The sequence below is a fragment of the Eschrichtius robustus genome, chromosome 2 (assembly GCF_028021215.1).
Source record: "Eschrichtius robustus isolate mEscRob2 chromosome 2, mEscRob2.pri, whole genome shotgun sequence".
Classification (NCBI taxonomy): Eukaryota; Metazoa; Chordata; class Mammalia; order Artiodactyla; family Eschrichtiidae; genus Eschrichtius; species Eschrichtius robustus.
The window spans coordinates 58,600,212-58,608,513 of record NC_090825.1 but is presented as its reverse complement, the minus strand read 5'-3'; the positions used below and the strand labels follow the sequence as shown (position 1 = coordinate 58,608,513).

The 8,302-nt window shown below is 40.9% G+C and overlaps 1 pseudogene; it reads right to left on the bottom strand.

Annotated features, from left to right (window-relative positions):
- Positions 1 to 5,755: 5,755 nt before the first annotated feature.
- On the bottom strand, positions 5,756 to 7,434 carry LOC137758856 (cysteine protease ATG4C-like; annotated as a pseudogene).
- Positions 7,435 to 8,302: the final 868 nt, after the last annotated feature.

Here is an 8,302-nt window from a genome sequence, read left to right as displayed (position 1 = left end):
CTATAATACCTTGTTACAGCAGCCCAAATGGACTAAGAAAAAGCCACGTAGCACTGTGGACTCATTTAGGAATGTGGACACCTCTAGAATCTGAGGGAGCCCTCCAGCCGACAGCCAGCAAAAAGTCAGGGTCCTCAGTCACATAGCAGAAAGGAAATACCTTCTGCCAACAGCCTGAATGCACTTGGAAGTGGATTTTTTCCTTAGACAAGCCTCCAGATGAAAATGCAGTCAGCGCCTTGATGGAAGCCTGGTGAGAGCCTGAGCTGAAGACCAGCCAGGACTCCTGATCCTCAGAAACTGTGAGATAATAAATGTGTGTTGTTTTAAGCCACTATGTTTGTAGTAATTTCTTATACAGCAATAGAAAACTAATATATTATTAATCTTAACACAAAAGGACTAATGTTATGGATGTGCTTTACTTTCTTTTTTCTACTAATTCTGATCTTCCTTTAGTCAAAAGATATTTATAGGGACTTCCGTAGTGGCGCAGTGGTTAAGAATCCGTCTGCCAATGCAGGGGAGACGGGTTCGATCCCTGGTCCGGGAAGATCCCACATGCTGCGGAGCAACTAAGCCCATGCGCCACAAGTACTGAGCCTGCGCTCTAGAGACCGCGAGCCACAGCTGCTGGAGCCCGCATGCCTAGAGCCTGTGCTCTAGGCACAAGAGAAGCCACCGCAAGGAGAAGCCTGCCCTCACACCGCAATGAAGAGTGGACCCCGCTCGCCACGGCTAGAGAAAGCCCGCGTGCAGCAACAAAGACCCAATCAATGCAGCCAAAAATAAAAATAAACTTAAAAAAAAAAAAAAAGATATCTATAAAACAATTATATCATCTATGCAAATTGGGAATCTTATTTTAATTGGGCCAATTGTGGTTGTATATCAGCCAGAGGGATTTTTCTTTAACTGGGACTTGGGATTTGATTTTTTTATACTTTACTAATGGCACATTATGAGCCATTTAATACAGTTCTATACCTTAAAGGGATGGTCTTGGGCTAGATTCAAATCACACATTACCTATTCTTCTGTCTGATTTGAATCTTCTACCCTACCCCGCCCTCTCCATAAATTATTAGTCCATTATTTGTTCCTTGTTTAGACGTGTGTTTATTTGGCTTTTAAAAGCTATTATAATGTCTTTCGGTGTGACTTAAAGGTTGTTTTAATGACACTGCCTATGATTCTCTCTACATATATCTTATTCTTATTAGTCCTCTTTGAACATGATCATTGCATTTTTTTTCGTTTTTTGGGTTACAATTCATGTAGATATTTAAATAGCATTTGTCTGGATTCTGCATATTGCATACCAGAAACAATAAACATTTGATAAAAACTACAATATGAAAAGATGTGGAAAAACAAACAGAAAAAAAAGGAACCTGATGGAAGCAAACAGGAACAGAAGAAAAGAAAACCAGCCAATAAATAATATCTTTGGGAAAATAATAGAAGATTTTGCATCCATCAGATAAGGATGGGGTACTCTGAAAAACTAACAATAACATTTGGAAATTTCAAAAATATGAAAGCTGAAATAAAACATTGTGATAGAAGAGTTGGAAAGTCAATTCAAGGTTATTGTCCAGCAAGAGGAACAAAAAGAGAAAAGGGAAATAGAACAGAAAGGGGCTGGTGACGTGGACACAGAGCATCAATCAGAGAGATCAGAAATCACAGAAAGAAAAAAAAAAATGGAAGACAGAAATTTTCCCAAGGAAAAGTACAAGAAAATTTCCCACACATGAAGAACATCTGCAGAGCCTCCAAACTGAAAGGGCCCTCTAAGTGCTAGCAACATGAATAGCAAAACATCCACGAGGAGGCACATCCCTGACATTTCAGAACATCTGACTTAAAGAGGCAACATGAAAAGCTTTCAGAGAGATGAAACAGGTTACATATAAAATAATGACAGAGTGCCATAAGACTTCTCAGCACCACTGGATAGTAGATAATAATGTAGTTATGCCTTTTTTTTTTTTTTTTTAGTTTGTTTATTTTATTTATTTTTGGCTGTGTTGGGTCTTCGTTGCTGCATGCAGGCTTTCTCTAGTTGCGGTGAGCGGGGTCTACTCTTCGTTGCAGTGAGTGGACTTCTCATTGTCGTGGCTTCTCTTGCTGTGGAGCATGGGCTCTAGGCACACGGGCTTCAGTAGTTGTGGCATGCGGGCTCAGTAGTCGTGGCTCGCGGGCTCTAGAGCGCAGGCTCAGTAGTTGTGACGCACACGCTTGGTTACTCCGCGGCATGTGGGATCTTCCCAGACCAGGGCTTGAACCCGTGTCCCCTGCATTGGCAGGCGGATTCTTAACCACTGCGCCACCAGGGAAGTCCTAGTTATGCCTTTAAAATTACCCAGCCAAACCATGAATCAAGTGTAGGGGTCAATTAAGACACTCTCCTTCCTTAGAGCCTGCTGAAAGCTGTGCTTCAGCAAATGCGGAGAGCAAACAAACCAAGGGAAAGAATATCACTGGATCCAGGAAAAGGAAGCCCAACACAAGAGAAACAGTTTGATGGAGAAGGGAATTCTCAGGATTACAGCTGCGCAGAAGGGCTTAAGAGCAACCCATCCAGACTGTGGTAGGAAGGTAGAGTGCTATGGGAGGGAGGCCTCAGAGAAAAAAATGGAAATAGATTATCGAGAAATACGCTCGAGCATTGTGGGGAAAGAAAAAACCTACTGAGAGTATTTGACAGAACAGATGGACCACTTGGGAAAATATTAAAGATCAGTACAGAGCAAACAGAATTTTAAAAATTATTAATTCCAGGAAAAATAAAAATTTGTATGAGATACAATATAAAACTAACTGGATCGTCACTAAACTATATTTGCATCGCCAAAATAATATATTGACTACTGATTTAGCTAGAATTTTTTATCCTGGAGAAGGAGAGAGGAAGTAGGAGGTGGTAATACAACAGACTATATTATCATCTACTTCATACGAAGTTAATAGTTTCAAACTGATAAGTCAAGAAATCGCAGTATAAATATATTACTTAGAAATATGAAGATAAACGCCAGGTTTAGGGAAAAAAAAGCTAAATTAGTTCAAAATATTTGCCTCCAAGGAATAGGGAACAGATATTTTCATTAAGACCTTTCAGTATCATTTTGAGCACCTACTATATGCAAGGCATATACCTCCTTCTCCTCAAGATCCCAATCTTCAAAGTCAGTCCACTACCAAAGAGCCATATGGTGACCCCTTTCATTGCCTCCCCCAGGACCCTGCTCCAACCATCACTGTTTTTTTCATTTCCATCATCAGTCAGTCTCTCCCTCTCCACTGGTTTCTTTCCCTTTGCTTATAACTGTGTCCAAGAACTTCCAGCTTGGCAAACTGACTGGCCAACTTTGGCTTCATTCCCTGGATTCTGATCTCATTTCTTGGCACAGAATATCGTTGGAATGATATCCACCACTAATGAGCCCTCGTTGGGCCCAGCTCCAGGACCTCCCACATAATGGGTACTTGCCAGGCACATAACGCCAGCCCTACCTGTAGCGATGGGCACTGAGAAGTCAGAAGGACAGTAACTGTGGAAAAACAAAAAGGAAAGAGAAGAGTAAAGGATGACACCGAAAGATGGCAGGGTCATTATCGACATTGGGAACCCAAGAGCGTGACATCTGGTGAGAGAGGTAAGGGATATGAGAAATTTGGTATAAAACATTGAGTTTGAAGCTTATAGAATTGGGTATTAATCAGGGTAAGGTGGACAGTTAATCATGATCCTGAAACAGTGAAATATAATGGGAAAGGTTTTGGAGTTAATATATACTAGATTCATATTCTGGCTCTGCCAGTGACTAACTGAATTGGCAAGTCACTGCTCTAGGCTCAACCTTCTCATCTGCAAAATAGGGATTGTATCTTGATTAGAAAGCAGGCATGACAAATTTGAGATGTCAACAGCCAATCAGAATGCGATTCTTTCCGCCTGCCAATGCAGGGAACACGGGTTTGAGTCCTGGTCCAGGAAGATCCCACATGCCGCGGAGCAACTAAGCCCGTGCGCCACAACTACTGAACCTGTGCTCTAGAGCCTGCGAGCCACAACTACTGAGCCTGTGTGCCACACTCCTGAAGCCCGCGCACCTAGAGCCTGTGCTCCACAACAAAGAGAAGCCACCGCAATGAGAAGCCTGCGCGCTGCAACGAAAAGTAGCCCCAACTCGCCACAACTAGAGAAAGCCCGCGGTGCATCAACAAAGACCCAACACAGCCAAAAAAAAAAAACTTGATTGTTATTGACTGTAGCGTGACATCTAGATTGGAGATGTCAGGACTAGGGGTCATATTCTGATTGCAATAGTGCAGAAGATCAAGGATAACGGGCTCGAGGTGTACTCGAGGGAAGGGGCAACCAAGGGTAGAGAGAAATGGGACAATTTAGGAAACACTCGGGAGGTAGAACTATTAGGATGTTGTGATTTACGGGTTTGGGAGGCGGGGCTGGGGCAGATGATGTCAGGGCTCCACCTGTGTGCTTTTGGGTCCCTCTACCATTTTCATGCTGTGCTTTCACTTCAAGCAGCCAACACCCGCGAGGAGAGCCAGAGTTCTCTGGGATTACATCTCCCAGGGGAGAGCCCGAGCAAATGACTCCTGGCGTGGAAGTATACCTCCTCCAGCTTCCTTGCCCCTGGTCCAGACAGCTCTCAGGTACAACTGTCTCCAGGCTCTTCTGTGGAGTTAAGCCTAAATTGCCCTCCTAGGGACTTTGTTGTTTTTTCATTTGTTTGTTTGTTTTAATGTTCTTATATCTTTATTAAAGTACTTTATAAACCTGGCTCAATAATAACTCTTATACTTTTACATCACAAATTTGCCTTTAAACAATACATAATACACTTAAGGCAGATTTACCTTATAGATGGCCTCAGCTTCTAAACACCACTGCACTGATTTATACAAATAGCAAAAATCACATGGAGGGGCATCTACTGATATCTTTCTTGGTACTTATCTTTAGCTTTTAAAACTGCATCATAAGTAGAGTTTCCATAAGATTTCATTCTTGAGATAGGAAACAAACAATTTTGCCTTTATCTGTTAGATTGGATGTAGTTATTATTAATAACATAAACTTTAAATCTGTGGGGAAAACCAATACTTTACCTTCGCTCCCCAGAGAAGGCTCAACAGCAAGCAAAATGAGGAGCCATTGTAAAATCATATTGCTAAGTATTACCTTAACTCAAAATTCTGCTTACATAATTGTATCGTATCACAGCTAAAAATTACTATTTAATATATCAAGATACATCCAAAAGCATCCTTTGGTTGAATTAATATCAGGAGGCTTAGGCAGCACTGAAGATTCATTCTCTGGTCTTCTGGTCATTAGTATAAACTGAAGCTTTTGAAACTATTTGGTGATCCCATTTTGGGGCCCGATATCACAAAACCTTCAGGAGAATAGTGGACCCAGGTGGAAGAATTTGAAGACTGGAAGACTTGCAGTTAAGGTAGAGTTATCAGTAGCAGATCTTAGGGAAATAGGAAGGCGGCCAGAACCACTTGATATTTATTAGAAATCAAGATTTACTAGATCATTTCTCTTTCAGAAAAATAGCTTTAAAACTTGTATATTTTCAAATGTTCTTTTTTTAAAGAACATATAAAATTAAGATATTTGTGAAAATAAACCAGTTTCAAGTATACTTGTTTCGCTTCCTTTTTCCTCCTTCAAAGGATTTCTTCTCATTGAGCACAAATGTGCTCATCTTTACAGCAAGACAAACTCTTCTGTGCTCAATCTTTTTAATCTTTTCTTTTCATCCTCTGAGAAAAGGTGTTCTTCATTGGTTGTAGTAGATGTAAAATCATAGTCTCTGGAATGACCATTTACAAAACTAAATAAGGGATATTTCTCCTTAGAAGAAATTTTCAGCATCTTAGTGATTTCTTCAGAAGCTCGTTTGAAGTCCTGAACATTTCGACAGTAAAATTCTATTGTACCGCTAAGATCCATTTCTCGAAATGACATCTTTTTGGGAGAAGGGCAGTGGAATGTCTCAAGAGGGAAATCCTTTATGCTGACATCTACAAAAGATTGGCAGTAATGAGGATCCATGTAAATCAAAGTGTCATCTTGAAATCCAGCAAAGTAATATGACTGTTTAGGTTTGCCACCAATAATACCCACACAGTATTCAAGGCTTAAAATACCCTTTACAAAATCTAAATAGTCGGCATTGTTTCTTTCTCCACCGAGTCTAACAGGAACTAGAATAATAACAGCTTTGTCATCTGTATTATCAGAGACCATGGAAGCACACTGTTTATCAGTTACATCAGAACTGTAAACTGTACAATGTTGCACAACATAAATAGTTATTCCTTGTAAATCTGGGTGTCTTGCTTCTTCAACTGCTTTTCTTAAAATGTGAGCAACCACAGCTAGTCCATACCAATCTCCAGCTTTTTCCCCAGACTTCTTTCCATATTCTATTAGTTGGTGTAAACCAAAGAGAGCCAAGGGGGAATCACCAAACCAAGGGATGATTTTCCTGTGATAAATTTCATTTTGCATTTCATGATCATCAGAATATCTCCCAGTTGTTTCCTTCAGAGAAATTGTTGGGGTTTTGAGTTCTCTTTCCCCTGAAAGTGATGCTTCGAAAGATGCAGTAAATTACAGTGTTGGAAGTCCATGATTCAGAGTCTGAATTTTCAATGTTCAAAGCATCAGGCCAGCCAGGTCTAAGCTCTACCAAGAAAGTGTAGTACGAGTCCTTGAGCCAACAGCATCTGGCCAGTTCTTAATGTACAGCTCCAAGCACAGTCCGTTGTCAAAGCTGAGCCTTCTATTTGAGGAAATTCTTCCCTGTGGGTAAGCCATATTCTTGAAATGAAACCTTTACGAAATTCTTCTATATTTCCCTCAATTACACGATCTTCTATTGTACATCCTGATCTTGCAGGTAAACAGTTCATTTTCATTTTATTGAAATATTTGCTTTATTGCGGTGGTCTGGAACCAAATCCACAGTATCTCAGAGGTATGCCTGTAGTCTAAACAACTTCATATTTAAAATGGTAACACTTTCCAAGCAATAATACAGGGGAATTTCTACTAAAATATGTCTTTGTTTTCAACACCCAACTATATTTCACGTTGTTCCAAGCAGATATAAATTTAGTTTTTAGCTTATCAACTTCATCTGTTCCTGTGGCCTCCCTATTCAGATTCTAAAGAAAAAGCCATCACTTGATTGCATTCTTCTGTAAGTTTAGTCTTTTGTTCGGGAAATGTTCCAGCTCCAGCAGCAGCTGTTACAAAAGCAGCCAGCACACATGCAGGCGCTCCGACCTCAGCGCCGCAGCTACAGGCACCTCGACCTCCCCAGCCACCATAGTCGGGACTTTGATATCAAACACTTGCTTAACTTCCTTCTCTTCCATGTCTCTCTTCCTCACTCCCTTACTGTTTCTTCCTAGTGGCACTTCCTAATTAGTCGCTTTCACATGAATCTTCATCTCAGAGTCTGCTTCTGGGGAGTCCATCCTAAGACAGTGTGGTACTCATTAATGTTGCTTATTAATTTTTCTGCCCTCTGCCTATGGGCACGTGGTAGGGCTATACTTCCTGGCCTTCTGTGCTTGGCTGTTGGGGCCAAGTTATCAGCTCTAGCAGAGATGATGTGTGCTGCTTCTGGGCTGAGCATGAAATCGCCAAGATGAAACCCTTCAGAGCTCTTTTCCCTTCGTTGTGGTGACCAAGAATGTTCCAGATAGTGGCTTATCTCTCAGCCTGGGACCTAGAGGCAGTGTGACAAAGTGGAGCAGAGCCCCAGCTCCGACTCAATAGTTGGAGGGAGAAGTAAACTTGCATTGTGTTAAGCCACTGAGAGTTTGGGATTATTTGCTATACAGCAATACAACCTAGCACCTCTTGACAGACAGAGAGAGTGAGAAAAGGAGAAGAATCAAGGATGACTAAGTTTTCTGACTCGGGCTATTAGATGGATGGGGATAACATTCTTTGAGCTTGAGAAAAGCAAGGAGGAAGAGCTGGATTTTTTTTTTTTTTTTTTGGTTTTTTAGGTAGGGAATTAAGTGCAGTTTTAGACATTTTTGAGTTTGAGATTCTTGTGGCAATCTAAACTGAGATATTGAGAAGATTGGTTCTGAATCTCTGGAAAGTGATCTGAGCTGGAGACAGATAACTTGGGACATAAGTAATAATTTAGGAAAATAGAAATATAAAATCAGGACCAAGGGAAAAATAGAACTGCATAGGTGCTAATGATAAACATTAACACAGATGCTG